General features: G+C 38.9%; 1 pseudogene; it reads right to left on the reverse strand.

The window, feature by feature from the left end:
• Positions 1-23,522: 23,522 nt before the first annotated feature.
• On the reverse strand, positions 23,523-24,147 carry LOC134362495 (double homeobox protein A-like; annotated as a pseudogene).
• Positions 24,148-24,546: the final 399 nt, after the last annotated feature.

Consider the following 24,546-nt stretch of genomic DNA (forward strand, 5'->3'; position numbering starts at 1 on the left):
TATTTTGTCCTAAATTGCTCATTAATTTTCATCTAGAAATTGAAAAAGGGAACGTGTAAAAAAAAAACCTCAGAAAATAAATATCTTAAAAAAATTCCTTTAGATAAAAATTATGAAGTAAAATCAGATTCACTTATTCAATATCATAGTTTTCTAAACAGTATTTAAATGTGATGGTGGTATGCAATATGTATTCTTAGTTTTACGATTTTTCATACTTGGGAGTCTATTACAAATAACATAAAACAGAGATGTAGTTTGAAGGCTCTCAAGTTGCTTTGAGAAATCTTTGTAGGGTTAATTTCATGGAAATTAAAAATCAGAATTAAATGACATGTTGTGACTTTCTTTTATAAATGCATATTATTTCTTTTGTATATATGAATTTCTTTTTTATCTATATAAATGAAGAATTATATAACTTATTGCATAGTCCACTTTTTATAGAGTTTTATAAAAAAGTTGGGGCCACTGTTTTCTGTGTGTTTCTCACTCAGAGGAGATATTTGGTAAATGCCCACTGAATTAATGTGCTGGGGCTGGGCAGAGAGTGAGTCAGACAAGCTGAGTGGGGAAGTAATGGCAGCTTTAAGTTCAATGACAGTGGAAGTTATTGAGAAATTGGTTGACTTGCTAAAACATACTTTCCAGGTAAGAAAAAAATAAATATAGTTTTATCTATATGACTATGTATAATTGTGTAAAAGAATGTAGCCAGAATTATATACATTATGTTTTTTGTACAGGAATAACACTATCTGTCTGTAATTTCATGTTGGTAAATTTTACAAAATTTGATTTTTCTAGGATTTCTCTTTATTTTACAAACCTGTTTTTAAAGTATTATAAAGGGATGTTGTGCCTTTGTGAGTTAATAATACTAAGAGCTTCATTTAACTCTGTGCCAGACAATGCATGCATAACTGCTTTATGTGTTTTTACCAACTTAATTATCACAACAATCCTATGAGGTACGTGGAATTATTAACTGCATTTTATTTATTTATTTCTTTTTTGTGTGACTGGTAAGGGGATCGCAACCCTTGGCTTGGTGTCGTCCGCACTGCACTCAGCCAGTGAGTGCACCGGCCATCCCTATATAGGATCCGAACCCGCGGCGGGAGCGCCCCTGCACTCCCAGCACCACACTCTCCCGAGTGAGCCACGGGATCAGCCCATTAATTGCATTTTATGATGCTCAGAGTAGTTAAGTGTGTTCTTCAAGGTCATGTAGCTAGTCAGTGGTAACAGTGGGATTTGAACCCGAGCAGTCTGGCTCTAAAGCTCATGCTCTGAAACACTATAGAGTATTGCCTCTGTACATGAAAAGAACTTTGCAGAATATTCTTAGTGCCAAATGCAAAGCATTACTTGTATCGTGAAATATTTATATGTCATTTCCTCAGTCTGGGGAAACATTCTTAAATCATTATTGACATGATTCACCTGACAATGTTAGGCTTCAGAGGCACATCATTTCCATGCAGAATTATTTCTCTGCCATAGCAAAAGCTATTTCTGCATTAGCATGGGTATAACAGAAATCTATATGAGTGGTTCCAGGGCTAAAGAATCTAAGCCACAAAGCAGGATTAAAGGGAGCTGAGTTTTTTGGATTAACTTTTGGATGAGAGAAAACATTTGAAAGGGGTTCAGGGAAAACATGTATTTTTTTTAAATTTGAGAAAATAAATGGTTTAACTGATGATATTAAAGCAGAATGAAATGAAGTTTTAATAAGGAACTTAGACATTAGTTGACAGTACTGCATATATAATTATAAACCCAAATGATAAGCTCCTTTTGAGGCAGAATGAAATTAATAGGAGATCTGCAATAATCTGTGGAGTTGGCATGAGTTGAATTATTTTTAGAGGAGGTTGGAGTATATGTTGAAATGGGATAAAAGGAAAAATAAAAGCATAAGCAGCTTAATCTAATGAAGGTTACCTTCCTTCGAAAAGGCACATCCTAAAATTGTATTTACTAAGAGTTCACACTAATATAGGGAAAGCAATCATGATGCCACAAAGGGAGACATTTTAGGGTATTAGCCTTGACATTAATCTCTAAAATATGTTTTGTATAATTCATGCTAGTCAGAAATATTACCTTTTAGAAATTATAACTACTAAGGCAGTGCTTCATAAACATTATGTTGCATTTGGAATTTTTCTGTGTGCATTTTGGAGCGTTTTACTGCCCCTAAGAGTTTATGTGTTTGGTCTATTACTGTCAACCCTGCAATACATAGTGCTATTTTTCTTCTTCAAGAGAAATGAGTTCAAAGGAATATATTCATAAAAGAGTATTCATAACTTTGGCATCTAAAAAAATCACGAGCCTGTTATTGTTGCTTGAGGGTTGTGGCTGGAAGAGAAAAGACAGATCCTTCGAAATGGAGAAATGTTTTAGGTGAAGCAGTTGTCCTAAGAACAAAGCACCCCATGTTTCCAGCTCTAACTTCAAATCCTTACACAGTTTATTTCATGAAGCTTCTTTCTTCCATCAAAGAATTACATTCATTATGGTGCTGCAGAAAAATCATGCGGAAACTGAGCATTTGCTCAATCAACTTGGCCCAGCTGGAGAGGATTACTTTGCATAAGAAAGGGATGGACAAGACTGGAGACACTTCCATTTCCCTGTTGCACAGACAGCCTTGCATGAGGCTCGGTCATGGTATATTGTGTTGAAAGTCAAATCTCAGTTTATTTGTAAGACCTAACTCAGAGGAATGAAGGTATAGCGAGAAAGGAAATAAAGAGAAGATGAGGGAGATATTCAGAGCAGTCACAGTGATTTAAAGCAAAGCAAATGCAGGAGATTTGGGGGAAATTACTTAAATTTGCTATTCATGAAGGCATGGGGCTGTGCTTTCATAGTCAGCCTTCCCATCAACTTTGGGCTTCAAAGATGATTTTATGAGAGATTGAGGTTTCACTCTCAGTTTCGGGGTACTTTCTACACAGCCTGAAATTCTAAAAGTAGTTTTGAAGTGGTTTAACTTCCCCCTTCTGTTTCATGTCTCTGACATCTATGGTATATCTTTCTCAGCCTTCAAATAGTACAATTATTGCTTTGTTGCAATGGGGCAGATACCACTGTGTAATTCCACTGCCATGTTTCATGGAAGGGCTGAGACAGAGAGGAGAGGGTATTAGCTAGTTGAGGGAGTAGGGTGGTATAGGATACCCTCCAAATTCTCCTAAACATGGAAATTGCCCCCAGGCTCCTGGCAATACATCCAGCAGCAATAATTTATGACAGTTTTGAAGACAGCTGGGATGAAAGGACTGTCTGTGGCGTGTCTGTATTCCTCAGCCTGAATTTGGTTGGGATACTCACGCAATGTGAAGTCATGTTACAATGCTCATATTTCAAAGGCAGCACATGAAACATAGGCCACTCTTCCGACATAGCTAAATTTGCCAGTGGAGAGTTTAGACAACTGGCTTGAGAATTAACATTAAGAGCACAAAACTGCAAAGAAGGGAAAACAACTCAGCATGAAGCAAAAATAAAATAAACAAACCCAAATTCACGAAGTTTACCAAGGTTATGTAAAAATAGATTTTAAAACTGATAAATTATAGATAGCACTGGAAACTTAATTCTCTTACACTTAGCACTATGTGCTACAGGAGGTTCTTGACATTCGTGGATTTAACACTTGTGGTTTTGACTAACAAAGAATGACATGTAAATTATGAGAGCTAAGAGATTGGCGTGGAGACGTGAATGAGCATAGCTGACTACCAGCCGTCAGTTTCACTGTTGTTCTCTAGTCTCCCTTGTAATAACACTGGGAAATAATATGCAACAATGGTATTCAAAAACATTTAGGGTACCTCCCTTGGGCATGTTAAGGATCCATTTTAGGTTATGCTAGAGTTATTTCATATCAAGTAATTTATTGAGATAATCCTTGGATTGGTTTATCCAGATTGCTACATGTTAGTGTCCTCGTTTTACAAAGAAGTGAACACAGAGATTAAGTTATTCTCAGTTGCTGCTAAGACTAGACTTTAGAGAACTTTATTTCTGATATCTGACATGGCTTATTTCAGCTTAGTTAGAAGGAGCTTTAGAGATTTCATAGTGTATTGGTTTTCAGCTGAGGGTAGTACACCTCCCTAGGGGGCATTTGGAAGTGTGTGTGTGTGTGTGTGTGTGTGTGTGTATGTGTGTGTGTGTGTGAGTGTCTACGTAGTGGGACAGGTAGTAGATGCTTGGTTGACATAAAGACTGAGGGGTGCTTCTGGCACTTAGTGGGAAGGGGCAAAAATGAGCGTTTAGGAGAGTTTGCACAGTAAAGAATTGTCCTACCTGGAAGGCCAATAGTGCCCACACTGAGAAACACTAACTGTTTTTCAACATTCTTATTTTAAAGTTTCAGATACCAAAGATCCAGACAGGATGGATCATTGAAGATTCTTTTGGTTGCAAGTGGCAGAAAACCCAATTCAAACTTACGTGAGCAAAAAAGGAAATTTATCTCACATCTCTGGTTTCAGGCACAGCTGAATCCAGAACCCTATCTCTTCTTATCTGTCTCTCTGCCCTCCTCTGGGGTGGCTCTACACCTAGGTAAGTATTTCCTCCTGGGAGCAAGATGGATGCTAGTACCCCCAGGTTCATATCCCCATAACTGCAGATTTAGTGAAAGGAGAGTACCTGTCCCCTGAACAACAAATTCCTAGGCTTGATCACCACTAGTCCTTTGCTGATTCAGTCTCTGGGTCGGGGGATGGAAGGCACTGGTTGACTTTGATCATGCCCATTCCTATAGATGGGGGAAGGGTCAGCCCCCCCAAACCACAGGGACGAAGGTGGGGCAAGGGTGGATCCCCAGAGGAAGGTCTGGAGAAAGGATGCTATACAGACAAGAGCAACAAATGTGCACTACAGTAGACAAGTGAGCTGGGTGACTTAGCCTGATCCTAAGGCATGGTACCGCACTGACTTTCTCTTACCTTACATACCATGTGACATTATAAAATTCCCTTAGAATGGAGAAGAACTTGATCCTTAATCAAAGTTCATAAAATATAGGGTTGGAGTCTTGGAAGAAGACCACAGGAGTTATAAGGGTAGACTATGCCCCATTAATTTAAAAATCTGGATTAGAAAATTCCCAAATTCAGCTGCTCCTGCTTCATTTCGTTGCAGTAGGATCCCAGTGTTGGAAATGAGAGTTTGTCAAAAGAAAACAAAGTTGCTTCACCTAAGTGCAGATTTTCTTCAGCAGTATTGTATTTCTTCCCCAGACCCATATGCCAGTTGATAGAGCTTGCAATGTCTCACCCAAAGGCAGAAGGGCATCTTTGGATAGTTAAACTCATTAACATTTTATCTTGACAGAAGTCAGAGAAATTACAGTATGTAAGAAACCAAGAAAAATTTAGGACACGTAGAAATTGACCAGGAAAAATAAACTTTCCTGCTACAGGAGGCTGGCAGTCATGGTTGAGACCCTATCCAGACTGCCTGAGGCTGGGCAGCTTGTGAAGCTGATGAAGATCAGGGTTGGTAGAAGAAGGAAGGGTTTGCTGACTCACTGTGAATGTTTCAAGCCAGTAGTTCTGTTCAGAATCAAAGAGTTCAAGGCAGCACTTCGATCAAACATATGCTTTACACCACTCCCTAGAGGCCCATAAATGTTATGAGGGTGATGTATGAGGGCCAGTCAGGTCACAGGTCTCCATTAAGGTCATAGGTCTCCATTAAGGTAATTATCTGACCACAGTGCAGGTGGAGTCTGAGCTGAGGTTGTGTTCAGGGTCTGGGACCAAGGAAGTAGAATCCAAGTGCTTTAGAACTGAAACAGGCCTTAGAAATCATCTATTCTATGTTTTCATCCTCAGCTTTAGACTTTCCCTGGGGGCTGCACTGCAGAGAGGGTCTCTCTCCATGTTCTTGCCCCTTTCCCAGTGGTAGAATGTTCTCCAGGAGTTTTTAAAGGTTTGTATTTTAAGTAGTAGATCCCTTTCTTCAAAGGAAATCTCACACGGAGACCGCAAAGGTAAAAGTGGAGCAGATCTGGTTGCGGCAGGGAGAGAGAAACTTGAACCTTGTTGGCTACGCATTATCCAAACTCCCACCACACTCGCCCCTACCCACCCCAACAGGGACTCATCAGTTCCTCCATGAAACCTAGAGCTCTGCAGAACATAGCTTGCAATTCTGACTTAATGTCCAGTCTCCTTTGACTCAGATTTCCAAGGTGATGACTCAGTTGATGACTTACTCCTTGGTTTCTCAGTCACCACTTTCTCTTGGTTCCCCTACCTCCAGTCTCTCCTTCTTTCTCCTTTCTGCATCTTCCTTGTCTTCCTGACTCCTAGAACTCAGAATATTCTGGGGCTTAGTTCTTAGACCTCTTCCCCAGTTATACTCATTCCCCAGGTGATCTCATCCAGCCCCACAGCTCTAAAATTATGTGCAAGCGAGGAGAAAGGGAGGTTTCGGTAATGGGCCACAATAATCAACCACATTGTACATTGACAAAATAAAATAAAAAAATAAAATAAAAATCTATGTCAAAAATAAAATAAAATAAAATAAAATAAAATAAAATAAAATAATGTGCAGATGACTTCCAAATTTGTATCTCCAGTCCCAATCTCTGCTCAAACTCAATACATCTCTGTTGGGGTATCCCAAAAGCACTTCAAACAATGAAATGCCAAACTGAACTTATGGTTTCATGCATGCCCCAAATCTTTTCATCTCAGTAAATGGAAATCTTTTCACTCAGGTACTGACTCCTCTCTCTCAGTTCAGGACATTAGCAAATTCTGTTGGCTCTCTTTTGTACTATAACCTGAGTCTGTACAATCTTGAGCACTGCTCCCACTCTGGATCAAGCCACCATCATCTCTCACCTGGGCTCCCTGCTCCATCTTTGCTGTCTTGGTCTCCTCTCCACACAGAAGCCAGAGCAATCTTTTAAAATTACAACCAGGTCATATCACTACTCTGCTCATGGCCTTCCGATGGCTTTTCATTTTTCTCAGAATAGGAGCCAGTACCATCACCATGGCTGGCAAGGTGCCGCATGATCAGTCCCTTCCATCTTTCTGATCTCTCCTCCTGCCACTCTCTGTCTCACACACTTCACATTGGTCTCACTGGCCTCCTGGCTTTTTCCAAGCAAACTGAACATGGCCCTGAACCAAGGCCTTTGTATTGTTGTTCCCTCTGCCTGGAATGGTTTTCCCCCAGGTGTTTGCATGGCACTTGCCCACATTTCACCTGGGTCTCTGCTCAACTAATAATTTATTGAAGAGTTCTTCCCTGACCCCCTTCCTCCTGTTCCCTGGGCCTTGGCTACTTGCCTTGTTTCCAACCTGGAGAGGTCTTAGTGACAACTAGTTCTGTAAAGGCACCTCCACTACTTCATCCCCTGACATCACTGATGGCCTCTTCTTTCCCTAGAGATGTGGTGGGCTCAGGTGTGTCTTCTGTAGCACCTACACTGCTGCGATCCAGGAAGCTGCCAGGAGCAGCCAGGTGACACAACCCAGAAATACATGCAGTTCATGGCCTGTGGAGGGGACTTAAATTGATGAGAGGCAGGAGATAGGAAGAGACCAGAGATTAATTGCTCACCTTCCTCTCTCCAATGGACTCTTTTGAGATGCAGTAGTTTTATACGATGGCTCGGGAGGAGACAGATGGAAAAACTGGTTGTATTTGTTGCAAAGCTGGCCATCTCTTGTATTTACTTTTCTTCCTTCCCCATCTTATTTCCTGCTTTCCTCCACTTTTACTTCCCCAGAGTTGTACCCTTTCCCATAAAGCGTTAGTCATGAACTTTTGCCTCAGGCTCTGATTTCTAGGGAATCCAAGCCTGTTAGCCACTCCTAATTCTCTTTCTTCTTAAATCGTACTTACACTGTTTGCTTGAGTCTCTGTCTTCCTATGGAAAGGGAGCCCACAAGAAGAGCAGGGACTTGGTTTCATTTACTGCTATCTCTTCCCTGACCAGCCTAGTACTTGGCACATAGTAGATGTATATTTATACACCTACTGAATGAATTTTACAGGTGGGGAAATTTGTCTTTCCTGATCCTGGATGTTAAGCCAGGATGATTCACTTGTAAGTCACATAAGCTTCTGGTCTCATTGGCAGCAACTGTCTTGGCGCCTCTCGCTTTGACTCTGCCCTTGATCTTGATCCCTGCTCCCTCACCTGGGATAATAAAACAGCCTCCCAATTGGGCTCCCTGCAGCAACTCTGCCCTTCTTCGATCTAGACTCCATTCAATAGTCAGAGAAACCTTTTAAACGCATGAATCAGATAGTTATCACTGTGCTGCCTTAAACCCTCTAATGGCTCATCATTGCACTAGGAATTAATATAAACTCCTTATATGGCCTACAAGTCTCTGCCCACTCAAAAATTCGACATTATTAACACTCCTTCCCTTTCTCGGCTACAGCCCCATCAGGCTCTATTTTTGTTCCTTGAGCTTGCTAAGCTCTTTCCTGCCATAGGGAGGCTTTGCATATTCTTTTCCTGCACATGGAGTTCTCCTTTGCTCCCAGTTCATGTGGCTGTCTCTTTCTTGGCCATCTCACAGAGGCCTTTCCTCATATCCCCTCATCTGAAATAGGTCCTTCTCTGAATATTCCTATCTCAGCTCTCTGCTCATTTCCTTCATCATACTTATTACAACTTGTCATTATAATATCGCTTTACCCTGGGGGTGAGGTTGGGGCTGTCTCCATTATCACATTGTGAGTTCCATGAGGGATAGGACTGTGTCTATTTGATTCATCATTGCATTCCTAGAGCCTTGCAGAGATATTAGCCTGAGGCAGATGTTTAATAAATATTTGGTGATTAAAAAATATTCAGGTATTGATCCAGCTTCCAATCCCTTGTCTTCAGGACTTTGCTCTCATGTCCCTTTATCAGAGAGGCTTTTCCAACCTCCCTGTATAAAATATAACAAGGTATCTCCTGGCTTTGGCACCTCGATCTTGGTGAGAAATTTGGTATCCTTAGTCTGGGCCTTTGGTGTTCTATAAGAATATGGCTTATCCTCTGCCTCTTGGCTGTACTGGCTGCCTTGAGCATCTACTCCACAGTGCCAGCCCTCAAGACCCCTGTCCTCATTGGCAAGATAGGGCAAACTGAGACACGGAGACCTTAAGCAACTTGTTTGAGTTTATACAATAATGAGGATTTGGGACCAGAAGTTAGGTTTTGGGACTTCCATCCAGTCCAATGCCTTTTCACTGTATAATGTTAATCCTTATCTACATTTCAAATCAAAGTGACTCACTTTGGGGTTTCAGAATGGCACTCCAGGGGTTATAGAGTACATGGTTATTCGAAGTAAAAAAAGAAAGAATTCAGGCTTCTGGCTAGAAAGACAAAGCTGGAAGGATCAGACAGCTACTGAGGATAAGATATACCCACAGGGTGGGAATTAGGCACCAAAGGGCAGATGCAGCAATGGGTCAAGGGTCACATCTGGGAGCTAGCTGCTGCGTGTAAGCTCGCTGTGCCTGGCCTCCTTTACTGGGCCTGTGGGAGGGAGGCTCTGAGCTTAGAGCTGGGGATCTGGCCTTCAGTTTCCAGTAGGTTCTGAGAGTGCTGCCTTTAGAGAAGTGGCTGGCTTAGAATAGAGCGGCAAGGTTCAGTGGGCCTGGAGAACTCTCCAGGTCTGCCTCTTGCCTCCTCTTACTTCTCCCCTTAAAAAGAAGGATATTTGAAGAAATCCCAGAGAAGAGAAAAGAGAAATATGGATATGAAATAAAGTGGAAAATGAAGAACCACAGTATATATAGAGTATTTTTCAGCACTGGATCAAATTTTGGCGTGAGATATGGACTTAGGTGGGGAGCAAAAGGCCAGGAGAAGTTGGCAGAGGAGGGACGAGGAGGGAGGGGGAATTGAGGCTTTGAGTGAAAAATCTGCCTTCAGACCCTCACGATAGTCACACGTGGTCTCCTTTTGGCTTTTGTGTGCCAGCAAAGACTTTGGGTTTAGGCTATTTCCTTTGTGGTAGCAAAGAAGGCCCAAGCAAATTTGCATAGGCAGCTCTAAAGCCTCAACTGAAGAGTTTCTGACTCATCCCTGTCGCTCCCTCCTACATCTGCCAGCAGGGGAAACTCCTGGTGGGGAGGTTACGGTCCGTGTACCTATTCAGAACCGTTTCTCTTCCTGGGGTGGGGGAGGGGGCTTTCTCGATCCTCGTCATGCATGCCCCCCTCCCTTCTCCTTCCTCTCTATCAAGCTCTATGTAACCATTCTGAGCTGAGAGTGAGGGACAGGAGAGTTTAGTGAAAACACTTTTTAATCAAGAGATTCAACTCCGACAATGGTGAAATTTCAAACACAAGTCAGTGTATAAATCAGATTGCAGAGTTGAAGCTTTGAAGATATTTCTGTGTTATCAGAACCTCAGGAATTAATTCCTAGACATTGCTTACTCCTCAGAGCAACTTCAGCAGGTGGCCCACAGGGCTATAGGGCAGGAGCCTTATAGGGACCATACACATCTCAAGTTGTAGGCTGCTCTGGGTGCCCCAGTCACTCTGTCTTCTTTCCTGGGTTCAGTTCATATTCTGCGCACTGCTGAGCTCTCAAAAGCTGCATGATACCCTGGCAGTTTGCTCCAGGCAGCTTGCTTGAGCAGTCTCTCATTCGGTGTTTTGATAGTGCTGGGTAGGGCACAATTCGTGGGTTCTGGTTTGATTTATAATTCTCCCTCTGGGCCTGAGGTATGTCACAGCAGCAAACAAGCTGCCCATCTGAGCTATTTTCCTGGTATCAGGGCTACAGATCTGGCTGCTTCCAGACCTACACAGTCACCATGGGAGAGGGCTTCAAATGTTTGGGCATTAAGTGGAAAGGAAAAAGCACCCAGTGGTGTGGAATTTATTGGCACTGACTCAAGAAATCCCCGCCAATAGTGACTGAAGAATAGAATGTTCCTGGCCTGTGTGCTCACTGAAATTAGCATCTCACTGCATTTTCCTAGTTCTCCTGCAACTCACACATGGTGATTTCCCAGTCTCTTGCTGATTCCTCTTCATCTCCAGACTTGTTAGTGTTGAAGGGCGCTAGGGCTCAGTTCTTGGTCCTCTTCATTTCTCTATCTCACTCGATCCATTGCTGACCTCATCCAGCTTCAAGTCTTTAAATACCACCTGTATGTTGATAATTCCCAGAGCACTTAATTGTCATCTAGACTCATATATCCAACTGCCTACTTACCAGCTCCACCTGGAGGTCAAACTCAACATGTCCCCACTCTGATCTTCCTCCCCACAAACTTGCTCCACCTATGGTTTTCTCGTAGCTTAGCCAAAAACACTGGAGCCATTCTTGACCCCTCTCTTATATCCCATACCTAATCAGGAAATAGCCTGGCCAGGTCTGTCTTCAAAATACATCCAAGTCAGCTTTTACTATCTCCATTGCTACCACATTGGTACAAGCACCAGCATCTCTTGCCTCGATTACTGTAAAAGCCTCTTACCAAGTTTTCCTGCATCTACCCCCAACCCCCAATTCAGTCTCTTCTTAATGCATCAGGGAAAGTTATCCTTTAAGGAAGTAGATCAGATCATGTCACTCCTCCATTGAAAACCCTGCCATAGTTCCTTATTTCACTCAGAGTAAATGCCAGCATTTTTACAGTGCCCTGCTTGGCCCTCTGTGATCTGTCCCCTAACCACTCTGACTTCATCTTTAACCAGTTCCCCCTATTGCTCACTCTGCTGTACCATGCTGGCCTTCTTGCTGTCTCTTGAACATGTCAGTCTTGATTCTACCTCAGGACCTTTGCGCCGGCTGTTCCCTCTGCCTGGACCCAGATACATTCATGTTTTCCCCCCAGATACATTCATGGCTATTTAAAAAAAAAATCTTCTTCCAATCCTCACTAAAATGTAATTTTTCAATGAAGTCTTCCTTGACCTCTCTGTTTCAAATTTTAATTTTGATCTCTTTTGCTCTGTTCTACTTTTTCTTGTATCACCCTCTAATATACTGTACAATTTACTTATTTAATATGTTTGCTTTCTATTGTCTGCCTTCCCCTTTTAAAATGCAAGTGCCACAAAGGCAGAGATCTTTGTTTTGTTGTTTATTTGAACAGTGAGTGGCATATAATGGGTTTGTTAAATGAATGAGTGAATAGCAATAGAACCAGGGACAGTCTTATAAGGGAGCCAAGTGAAAGGTGGGTAATAGAGACCACAGAACTCAGGAGTTTTAAATTATGGCCATTTATGGTTGAGGACCAGAGAAGTTCTAGGTCGTAATTGGAGCTAACACGGTGGGCCAGAACAGTCAATTCAGTAGTCCTCTGGGATCTGTCGCATGGTCATTGATAAGAAGCCAATTTGATTAAAAGAAAAATCAGTTATCCTACTAGTTAGACCCCATGAATAGGCATGACTTCTAGATGACTCTTTTTCCTTGCCTTGGTTACTGGGAGGCGACATCATATTTCATGATGCAAAAGGAAATGATACTTGATTGTGTTTTTCCTCTTTCACGCAGACATAAAAATGGAAGGAAACGTGAAAAGTTCTAGGGGGAAATGCTTAATTCATAGAATTGGAGCTGGAGTGGAAAGTGGAGCTGGAGTGAACTAAATGGGGAGAATTTTGTGGTGAATTCTATGCCCATACATGCTGGCTGTGTGAGCTGACTTTTTAAATTCTCTCTGATCTTTGCTTATACTACAGCCATGTCTGTCACTGTCTATGGGCCAAGGCACAGCACCAGAGACGTGACACTTAGGTATTATTGAAGAGCCAATCATGTGACTGTTTCAGGACCACAACCTGGAGGGAAGCTCTAGCCCAGCTTCATCTTCCTGCTTCTAGTTTCAGAGCCTTTGACTTAGGTTCTGCTGCCTCTGTCCCTTGCTAGCTTCTGCCTCAACCTGGTGCTTCTGACAATAGCTTTACCTTATGGATATGCTGACTGCAATGATTAGTGGCATCCCCCTCACTCTCGGTAGTTGTAGTTAAGATGATACATTTTGAGAGAATCCTATATCTAGGACTCACATTGTGCTGGTTACCTTGGACTGCTCCTACCTGTGACCTTTCTGTCCCCCACCCCTCTGCTCCCCCCCACTGGCTTTGGAGGTGGTAAACAAGATTGTGCGGAAGTTCCCTTTCCCCAGAAGCTAAAAGGTTTACCCAGTACAGTTCAGAATATGTAATTTGACCACTGAATAACAGGGTGGACTCAAAAGTTTCTCATTATCAGCAATAGGAAGTGGTGCTAAAATGAGAACAGAAACTCCAGCCGTCTCTCTCTGGCTTGAGCGATCGGGAACCACATTGGCTGGAAGATTGTGCGGGGGATCTTAGTGTCCTGTGAAGCAAAGTTTGTGGTGTTTCTTGTTGGTTTCCTCTCTGGGCCTTGGTGTCTTCATCTGCAAACTACAGGGATTCAACCTAATGATCCGTTGGGTGTCACTGGGCTCTAGGATTCTATGCAGTACTACAGCATATTGTTTAAGAGCCTTCCCTTTGGAGAAAGAACTAAATTCAAATCCTGACTCTGCAATGCAAAACATGTTTGATTTAGAGCAAGTTATAACCAGTTTTCTCATGTGTAAAATAGGGATTATACTCACTCATAGGCTTTTTATGATGAATAAATGAAATAATATGTAAAACAAACACATTCTGAAGTGTCTGGCACCTAATCAGTCAATGATGGATATTGGCTACTATGACCTTGCATGAGATTTACATGGGATTACATTCAAAGCACATTATCTCATGTAAATCTCACAATCGTGGGAGGTCAGTTGGGTGGCTACTGCCATCTTTATTTTACCAAAGAGAAGAGTGAAGCTCAGAGAAGTCAGGTGATTTCCCTTTGGCTACAGAGCTGGAATGTGATAGAGCCAGTGCCTTGCCAGATACATGGGAGAAACAAGAGGTGTGTCAATCAGGCATTCATTGAAGAGATATAGTTTTACCCACCTACCCACCAGGGAAGACCTTTTAATCACAGTCATTTATGTAAGAAAATCCTCTAGAGTGCCTGACATAGCTTTTCTACTGTCAAGAGTAGGAAACAGTGAATGCTTATCTTGCTCCAAACAAGTGGGCAATGTATCCATTCAACATCACTCACAGTGTGGCTCCAGCCTTCATTCAATGTGGCTCCAGTCCTTTTTCCACCTGGCAGGGGTTGGTGGATGCTTGCTGTCATTTTGAGTTAATAAGTCTACCAGGCTACAGAAGGAATTGATCCTGTCTCTATTTAAAAATTTGATACTTTTTTTTATCATGAATTTTTTTTTACATTGATTTTGGTTTTTGGAAATATTACATTATAATATTTATCTTGATTACTAAGTATTTTGGCCCCCCTCCCCCATCCTAGCCCTATATTAGATTTTAATTTGATCATACTGCCTTGAAAGACAAGCAGGGTTTCTCCTTTTATTTTCTTTCTCATCTTCTCTCTTGCTTTATGTTGTTGTTTTAATCCCTGTTTGTGTAAATTATAGCCAATTTAAAAAAAGAAAGAAAAAGAAAGAAAATTCTTTAGAGAGAATACAAAAGAGGCAGTTGTAGGAGTCCTATGATTAAGCCAGCGAAAATAGCTTTCTGCTTCTTAGATAATGAAGTAGCCTCATTCTTTTGTTCTTTTGTTCCACTGTCTAGCAATGTGGCAGTATCTGATGCTGCTCACGTCATCACAGAGATCAGACTCTGTCTCTCATCAGCCTCTTTGATCATAGGTCCTGAGATCTGAGTCTCAACTGTTCACCTGTGATATTTACCACTATTTTATCAGTATTTGCTTTGGAACTACTGTTCTCTCTTAAAATGTCATTGAAATTCTTTTTTCTTTTTTAAAAATTTAATTTTTATTCCTTTGCTTTCTATTCCCTAATGTAATACATGTTTATTCCAGAAACCTTGAATAATATGAAAATGTACAAGGAGAAAAATACTAATCTGAGAGATAACCACTATTGACATTTTCTACCTTTCATTCTAGATTTCTTTCTATGAGCATGTACATACATCAACTTTACTTAATCCTTATCCTGTTCATGTTTTGTTTTATAACCTGATTTTTGCACTTATTTATTTTATATTTTTATATGCACTCAACAATAGCATTTGCACTTATTTTAATATGAGTGTTTCTTCACATTATTAAAATGATTTGAAAACGTAGTTTTTAATGGCTACTTGATATATTGTGTGGATGTCTCAAAATTTATTTAACTCATTTCTCACTGTTGAACACTGAGTCTTTCACTTTCACGAATAATACTTGTTCTAAACTTTTGCATCTAAACCTTTGTCCACATCTCTGATGATTTCCTTGGCAACAGCATTTTGTATTTAAGAGGGGAACGAGATTACGGGAATGCCTATTGCAGGGGCTTTGTGCTTCCAGTAGGTGTCATCTTTGCCTCATGGTTTCACCTTATCTATTTTTCTGAGGATCATTTTTGAAGGCCGGGGATAGAATAAATTTCTGAGTCGATAGGGTTCAGCTCCAAATATTAAAATCTCTTACCAGGAACACAAATCAGCAGTGCCTGAGGGTTGCAGGCCTGGTTATTTCACTATCTCTGTTGGGTTGATTTTGTCCATCCCAGCAGTGTGTTTTCTGCTGACCTGATTCTGAGAAAAAGTGTTCAATCTGGACTGCTGGCAAAACTCTATCCCATCAGACTCCCTAGGAAACACACACACACACACACACACACACACACACACACCCATGCAGGTGCACACATGTAAAAAACAGCTACTGCTTATTAAGTACTTTCACGAAGCACCTAGTAATTAAAAATTTACAACAATTTAAAGAGATAGTTATTATCAATAGCATTTTCTAGATAAGGAAACTGAGGCTCAAAGATGCTAACTTGCCAAGGTGCCACAACTAGTTAATGGCCTAAGGCAGTATTCAGACCCAGGTACATTTATATCTGAAGCCTGGGATTTCAACAAATTTCCTATGTTTGTTAAAAATGCAGATGCTAAGGCCCTGCCCCAGGCCTATTGGACCAGAATATCCGGGTATGGGGCCTTAGAATTAGAATTTAAATGACCTTCTTGGAAGATTTGTATGGGTAAATGGAGACACCCATTTCATCTGTTCTGTGACCAGCTAAACCAACTGGAAGTCATGACTAGGGAGGCTGGGTTGACCTTGGGTTGGCCATGTGTTCATTCTCCATTTTATGTCAGCAACAAAGGTTCTCAAATGCTCTAGGATTGGCTTTGCAGACAGCATGTGATATGTGTTGAAATTAAGAGCTTTGTTGCCTGGGCAACCACTCTCCTTTCCTTTGCTAAAAAAAGATTCTCTGAAACTCTTTTCATTTCTTAGCACAGCACAGTGTGGCTTAGAGCCTAGGCCTGTGCTTTGAAGTCAGACAAATCTGGGTTTGAATTCTAGCTCTGCCACTTATCATCTCTCTGATCCTGGCAGGTTACTTAAGCTCTAAGTCTCAGTATCTTCCTCTGAGAAATGGGTATAATTACATCCCCTTCATAGGGTTAAAATGAATATAAATAGTATACTAATAGTAAAAGTATAATATCTACCACCTATCTCATAATAGGTGTTTAGGAAATGACAGAAAAAAAAATAACTGCTTGATTAAATAACAGGGAGAAAAACTGTTATTTTAAACCTAGATAAATGTTTTTTTCTAGTTGCTTGAAAACAGCTTTATTGAGGTCTATTTACACACACACACACCATAAAGTCCACCCGTTTGATGATCTTTAGTATGTCTACTGAGTTGCACAACCATCATTGCAATCCAGTTTTAGAACACTTTCATCATCCCAAAGGGTTCCTTCTTGCCTGTTTGTAGTCAATCATCATTCAGTTCCAGCTCTAGACAACCACCGATCTGCTTTCTGTCTCTACAGGTGTTCCATTTCTGACATTTCATATGAATGAGATAATAAAATATGCCATCTTTAATGTCTGGCTTCTTTAATTAGCCTAATGGTTTTGAGGTTTATCTGTGTTGTAACATGTATCAGTAGTTCTTTCCTTTTCATCTCTGAATAATATTCCATTATATGGTTATGCTACATTTTGTTTATCCATTCATCAGTTGATGGATGTTTGGATTGCTTCTACTTTTTGTCTATTATGAATATTGCTATTATGAATATTTGGGTACAAGTTTTTGTGTGGATACATGTTTTCAGTTCTCTCGGGTATATACCTTGGAATAGACTTGCCGGGTCATATGGTAACTACATGTAATTTTTTGAGGAACTATCAAACTGTTTTCCAAAGCACTGCACCATTTTACATTTCCATCAGAAATGTATGCGAGTTCCAATTTCACCACACTCTTATTAATGCTTGTTATTGTCTGTCTTTTTGATGATAGCCAATCTAATAGGTGAAAAATAGTATCTTGTGGTTTGGATTGGCACTTTACTAATGGCTAATGATGTTGACCATCCTCACGTGTTTATTGATCATTTATATATATCGCCTTTGGAAAAATGTCTATTCAGCTCTTTTGCCCACTTTTTAATTGGGTTATGTGTTTTTTCATTACGGAGTTGTAAGATTTCCTTATATGTTCTGAGTACAAGTCCCATAACTGATATGTGCAAATATTTTCCTGCATTTTGTGAGTTGTTTTTTCACCTTCTTATGATATACTTTGAAGTAGAAAAGTTTTTGATTTTGGTGAAGTTCAATTTATCTATTTTTTTACTTTGTTGTTTGTGATTTTAGTGCCATATCTAAGAATCCAGTGCCAAATCCAAGGTCATGAAGATTTACTCCTGTGTTTTTCTCTAAGAGTTTTATTGTTTTAGCTCTTGCTATTAAGTCTTTAATACATTTGAATTAATTTTTGTATATGGTATGAGTTTGAGAGTCCAACTTCATTCTTTTGCATATGGATATTCAGTTGTCCAGTACCATTTATTGAAAAGACTATACTTTCCCTGTTGAATTGCATGGGAATTCTTGTTGAAAATCAATTGACCATGATGTAAGGGTTTATTTTTGACTCTTAATTCTGTTCCATTGACCTATATGTCTTTGCTTATGCTAGTACAACTTGTCTTGGTTATTAGAGCTTTGTAGTACAATTTGAAATTAGGAAGTATGAGTTATTTGACTCTGTTCTTTTTCAGCATTTCTTTGGCTATTCTGACTGGTTCCCTTATATTACCATATGAATTTTAGGATCAGCTTGCCATTTTTGTATGAACGCCTGGTGGGGTTTTGTTGGGAATATATTAAATATGTGTACCAATTTGGGGAGTATTGCCTTCTTTGCAACATTAAATCTTCCATTCCATGAACATGGGATGTCTTTTCATTTGTTAGGTTTTCTAAATTTCTTTCAACAGTCTTTTGTAGTTTTCAGCATTGAATTTACTCCTAAGTATTTTATTCTTATCGATGCTATTCCAAATGAAATTTTCTTAATTTCATTTTTGCATTGTTCATTGCTAGTGTATATAGCTGACTTTTTTATATTGGTCTTGTATCCTGCAACCTCACTGAACTTGTTTATTAGTTCTACTAGTTTTCTAAATGTATTCCTTAGGACTTTCTTAATAGAAGATAAGATAGTTTTACTTCTTCCTTTCCAGTGGATGCTTTTCATATCTTTCTCTTTTTTTGTCTAATTGCCCTAGCTAGAACCTCCAGTACAATGTTGAATAGAAGTCTGAGAAGCAGACGCCATTGTCTTTTCCCTGATATTAGGGGAAAGCATTCAGTCTTTCACTATTAAATATAATGTTAGCTGTGGGTTTTTCACAGATGCCCTTTATCAGATTGAGAAAATTCTTTTCTATTCCTAGTTTATTGAACTTTTTTAATCATAAAAAGATGTTGTATTTTATTAAATACTTTTTACGTTTATGGAGATAGTCATATGGTTTTGTCCTTTTTAAGTGACTTTTTAAAAAGACTTGGAACCCACATATCTTGCAAAAGGGTGTTTTATTCAGTCATTAGATAATTCACTTTCTAAATTTCTGTGAAGAAATCAAAAATCTTTACCAAGTCTTATCAAATGAATATAAATTATACTTGCTACTCTTTCACCCCGTTTAACCTAATATATTCAGAAGTGGTTGTGAAAATGTAAATATTATTAATATCAATGCACCTTTGCCAGTAGAAAATTTTGATGAAATGCTCTAAATATTTTTTGTCAGTATCTCTGCATTGTACACAGAACTCATTCAATTTTTGGAAAATGCCTCGTGTGTAATAACCTAAGTGGCAAAGCCAGCCCTAAGTGTCAAAGTCATCTAACAAACTTTCTTTCAGAAAAAAGTCTGCTTGCACTTTTAAATCAACAACAACCACCACAACAACATGTTTATATATGGCCCCATGGCAACCATCACTTCTGAGGGAACATTCACAGGATATGAGTTGATTGCACTTTCTCATACACAACAGTTTTTAAGAGTTTAACACACTGGATTCCATAATATTTCCAATTTAATGGCAACAGCTAAAGGTTATGAATACCAGGAATCCCTTTTCTAGCAACTAAAACATTTATTAATAAGATAGCATTATCAATTAAATGTTTAAAAATGAGGCTATGAGTAATAAGGTTGCTGTCTCTTTTCTTCGCAGTAGCTCTCTATATGGAGGGATGTTTGTGTATGATTTGAAACTTAAACTCTAATCTGCTCAAATAAAATGTTTGGAAATCCATTCCAAGTTGCAGCGGTCTTTGCACGTCAGTCTTACCAGTAATACCACTTTCTTTTCTGTAATTGTAGACAAATTATTTACTGGGAACGATTGACAATGTCTGTCAATTAATCTGTTAGGTATATTACTCATCTACCACATTTCTTGCCACAATGTGAAAAATATCTCCTGCCATCTCAAGCAGCCTATGAAATAAAGAAGTTTCTTCTATAATGTGGTGTATATGTGCCTGAAAACCTTGCATACCATAAAAGCCACACAACAAAATAACAGGTTTTTGGGGGCATAGCCCTCACGACTTAGGCAACTTTCTAAGAAGTACATTCACAAAAACAATAATTGGCATCTGGGAGATAATATGATATGTACAGGCAGGCTGCCACAGGAGATATAAAAATGAATGAAAAGAAAAGGGTAGAAATATTGTCAACCCTTTAATTACAGCAGGGCTGGCTCCAGATATAAGTAGGGCTTGGGTCAGTGGGGCTTGGGTGGCAGTGTAAACTTCCAGAAGCCAAGAATCACAGAATCCTGGGGGTGTACTTCTCAGAAGAGGTGACCCTCAAAAAAAGCACTTGTCTGAAAATATCTTAAGATATAGCACAACCAATACCACAGTGGAACTGAGAGCTTTTTCTTTCTTAGTGAAGGTTATAATTTTACTTTTGCTATTGTGACTCCCCTTGCCTTGAAGAAATCCCACATAAACCAACAAGGCTAACACATGTTAAGAAAAATTATCTGAAACTTATAAATAAGGCAAAGGGAGGGCAGCATATTCTTTTGATACTGCATTGGAGCATTGTTTAACTGGCCAAGGAATCAATTATCTAGAGAAATGCACCTTCATTTAACTTGCTATTCACTCTTGAACAAAAGCCCAGATTATGTGAAGTTACATGTTAATTTGTAGATTTTTACGCAGTACAGAAGAATATGCTAAAGTTATGATTTTGTTGACCTATAGCTCATTAACTAGTTTTGTATCTAACATAGTAATCTCATGTAACATTTTCTCTAAATGCTTATAAATACCTAGTTTCTCAAATGCTTTTTGCACCAACTTTACCATTTTACCTTTTACCGTTTTACAAGTTGCCTTTTCAGCACATTTTTGTTCTATATTCTTATGTCATGTTTTAAAAATTTTTTGAAAATTATACTTTTACATCCTGAAGTCAGAGAATATGTACTAAATATTTGATGTTTGTTGAGGCTTGCTTTATGTAGTATGTGGTCAGTTTTCAATAATGCTTAAAAAGAAGGTGCATTCTTTGATTGCTGGTGGCAGGGTTTTTTATATTATTTATGTCAAGCTTGTTTATTGTATATTTCAAATTTTCTATGACCCTACTGCTTCTCTCTCCATGTGTGTACTTGATTTATCCATTACTGAAAGAGGTGTGTTAAAATTTCCCACTATATTGTGGATTATCAACTCCTCTTTTCTGTTGTAGCAATTTTTACTTTATATATTTTCCATCCTTTTATTCTCAATAGTTTTTTTCTCTTATATTTTAGGTATGCCTCTAGTAAAATGCATATAAGGAGATTTTGTTTTTGCAGCCAATCTAATGATCTTTGTCTTTTATGTGGCATATTTAGTTCATTTGCACTCACTGTGATAACTTCTGTTTGGATTTATTTCTACCATCTAATTTTGTGCCTCTATATGTCTGTTATTCATTCTCCCCTGCACCTTTTTTATTTTCGATTTATTATTCTTATTTCATCACCCCTCCACCCCTCCTGCTAGTTAGGAAATTATATAGTCTATTTCTAGTATTTTGCTGATTGCCAAAGAACTTTCAATATGCACATTTTTACTTATATGCTATCTTTTGTCTGGTATTTTAGTTCTCTCTAGTTTTTTTTTTAACTCAGTAAATTAGACATTATTAGACATTAATATCTAAATAATTAGACATTATTTCTGGCATTTGATAAAGTTCATTTGTTTAGGTTTTTCTCACATGTGTAACAATTTCTTTGCTCAACAGTTTTTCTTGGGTATTGGACTTTACTTATGGAATCATTTTCCTTCTACCTGAAGTTCTTTTATCTATTTAATTTTTAAATTTTTAAATTAAAAAAGTTTCTATGGAATGTAACTTTATTTTTTATTAATTTTTAATTGACCCACAATAATTGTACATATTTATAAAGTACAGTATGAGGTTTCAATACATGTATACAATGCATAATAGTGAAAATAGGGTAATTGACATAGTCACCACTTCAGATATTTATCATTTCTTAGTGGTGAGAACATTCAAAATCCTCTCTTCTTGCTATTTTAAAATATACAATATATTATTGTTAACTATAGTCACCTACTGTGCAATAGATCAGTAGAACTTATTTCTCCCATGTAACTGTAACTTTGTATCTGTTGATTTCATTTTTTATAGCTGCATAGTATTCCATTGTGTAAATACCACCTTTTAAAAAAGTTTATCTGTTTACCTGGGTAGAAAATGTTGAATTATTAAATATTTTAAATTACCACCTTCCTTGGAGAAATGCCATTTGGCTACATACTGCTTCATAACATCTATTTATTAAAAAATTTCTTAATATATGGTCCAGCAATTCCACTTCTGGGTATATACCCAAAAGAACTGAAAGGAGTCGAACAGAAATTTGTACACCAATGTTCATAGCAGCATTATCCATAATAGCCAAAAGGCAGAAATAACCCATGTGTTGTACAATACATATAAATATATTATATATTATATATATTGTATGCCCATACAATGGGATATTATTTACCCTCAACAAGGAAGGAAATTCTGTCACATGCTACAATACGGAAGAAACTTTAAGACATTATGCAAAGTGAAATGAGCCAGACACAAAAGAACAAATATTGTATGACCCCATTTATATGAGGTACATGGATTGCAAAGGCTATGGGAGGGAGGGAATAGGGAATTATTGTTTAATGGGTATAAAATTACAATTTTGCAAAATAAAACGTGTTCTGGAGAGGGATGGTGATGGTTTCACAGCAGTGTGAATGTACTTAACTGTACACTTAAAGTGATTAAAAAATTTTATGTTATGTATATTTTATTACAATTTAAAAAGTCTTATTTTCTCTAAGGAAAACGGATACAATCTTAGGCACAAACTGGTCTCTAAAAGTGTTGCTTTTTGTTTTGTTTTACATAAATGGCACATGCTACATATACAAGAGGACTCTTCAGGAGACAGTTTTAAAATATTTTCTGAGTCAGCCTGCCTCTTCTCTGTTCCTACTGTTATTATTCAGTCCATCACTATTGAAGAGTACAGGGGTGTTACTTTGTAGACTGTAACTCAATTTGGGTTTGCTCCATGCTTCCTCGTGATAAGTTTCAGCTTAAATACTTTTTGTCAGTAATACTACAGAAGAGATATTTTGTCCTTCTCAGGGTATCATATCAGGAGGCATCTCACATTGGTTTGTGCCACTACTGGGGAAGTGAATTTCAGCCACTTGGTTAAGGTAGAGTCCAGGTTTCTCCATTGCAAAATTACCAGTTTTTTGTCTGTAATTAATAAGTATGTGGGAAGAGAGTCTTTGAGATGATATATACATATCTTCTTCTTCATAAGACTTTAATTTTAGGGTTTGAACATCCATTGATGATTTTTGCCTGAATCAATCATCATTGTCCCAAGGTCTGCTGAATTCTGGAGACAGGCTGGGTCAGTGGAGCTGTGTGTTGCCTCTTGCACTGGCCTCTGCCTCCTGAAGTCCTGCTTACCATCTCCAGAAAACTTAGCTTTCCAAGAAAGCTGTGAAAGAGATTTGGGGCCTAGGGTGATGATATCAAATAACACTGAATTTGTCTCTGTGTCTACCATGTTCTGGCTCCAGAGAAATGACAGAGTTGCTTTGTGTACCTTCTATACCTTGAACTGTATTTCAGATATCTTGCCCTGGCCATGTTCTAGGGACTCCTCAGGTTTTCTTTTTCTCTGGACATGTAATCCAGATGTTCGATTTTAAAACCAAATTTGTACTCTTGACTCTGCAACTCCAATTTCTTTGGCAGGTTGTTCTCTGAAATCAATTCCAAGGTAAGGGTTGCTCATAAATGCCTGAGGAGGGGTGTTTGAGAGGAGCTATAGGTGGCACAACACCATCAGGCTTCTCTACTTTGAATCTGTTCTTTAAGGTGATCTTACTCATGGCCTTGGCTTGATTCTAAACTCTCCCCAAGATCTGGTCTATTCTGAAATTGGTGCCTATCTCTTTGATTCTGAAAACAAATCTAGGTTCTTGACTCTATAGTGTTGACTTCTAAAGCAAGTTTTTGTTTCGTAGCATAACCCAGGTAAGGTTTTTGGTTGGAGGCACTGATAAGAATTTTTAATTTATCTTCTGTGAATTTTGTGCGATTGCGCCTACAATTTATTGATACCGTCTTGTTTAGAGAGTTGTCTTCAGCCATGTTGGAAGAGAGTCCTGGTGTCTAAGCATCCATCTAGGAGACAAATCTATTCTTATTCTTATTTTTTATTTTTGGTGGCTGGCCAGCAACAGGGATCAAACCCTGAACCTTGGTGCTATCAGTGCCATGCTCTAACCAACTGAACTAACTGGTCAGCCCTGCTCCTTTAGTTTTGTGGGTAGGAAACTCATTTGTCCGAAAATGCTTTTATATGGTTTTGGTGAACATAAATATCCAGGTTGACAGGTCTTTCAGCCCTTCAAAAATACGTTCTTCTGTTCTCCAGCTTCCATTGTTACAGATTCCATTGAGAAGGCTGTGTATTTGTCATTCCTTTGTTAGTAATGTGTTTGTTTTTATGATCTTCTCTTTTTCTTTGGTTTTCTGTAATTTCACTAC

The sequence above is a fragment of the Cynocephalus volans genome, chromosome 14, assembly GCF_027409185.1.
Source record: "Cynocephalus volans isolate mCynVol1 chromosome 14, mCynVol1.pri, whole genome shotgun sequence".
NCBI lineage: Eukaryota > Metazoa > Chordata > Mammalia > Dermoptera > Cynocephalidae > Cynocephalus > Cynocephalus volans.